Below are 758 nucleotides of genomic sequence, written 5' to 3'. Positions count from 1 at the left end.
GAGAATGACACTTAATTAAGATGATAGGTGGTTAATTATTAAATAAGGATAACCATCAACGTTGCAGCCTTGCATTAAGGAATGGTGACTCTTAAAGTCATGTAAAAGGTGGCAAACTTGGGGAGTATTAACGTTATGACCACTTCATGATTTTTTTTGACTTCTTATTAGTTTGAAGGTTTGTTAGTAATTTATCCTCTTGCTTGCTATGCTTGTAAAGATAAGAGATGATGTATCATTTAAGAAGGAAATACTTAGGCTTGCTAGAAGGGATGGAATTCTCAAGGGAATTCTTATAAACCCCTACAAGTGCAATGTGAATTTCAAATTTTAAGGGAGTACGGTGCAACCTTTATCAAGAATATTATGCGGATTTTCCCCTACTTCGATCTCGCCATTACCAGTTTTGTTGCAATTGATGTGTGATAAAGGGATTGTCAAGAGAATCGGCTAAGGTATGTTAAGGCTATCCCTTCTTTCTTTTGGCATGATCTATACGACACAAACGAAACGAACAAATGCACAATTTCCATACATGACTATTCATAGAAATACTAGAGATGCTTATGTTCTTGATTCCCCATGTGTCATATTATTCTATCATCTGTTCATGGGTCTCAGAAAAATACGTAAGTTGAAAGAAGTTTACTTCATGATACTAATCAAAAGCATAATGGTCTTATGACACTCTGAAAGATTTTATTGACGTACACCTCATGCATTGCTTTCATTTATATTGACCCATTACCAGGTGGCAT

This window comes from Nicotiana attenuata, unplaced genomic scaffold (assembly GCF_001879085.1).
Source record: "Nicotiana attenuata strain UT unplaced genomic scaffold, NIATTr2, whole genome shotgun sequence".
NCBI lineage: Eukaryota > Viridiplantae > Streptophyta > Magnoliopsida > Solanales > Solanaceae > Nicotiana > Nicotiana attenuata.
The sequence above is the reverse complement of the archived record's forward strand: the minus strand, read 5'-3'. Positions refer to the sequence as shown.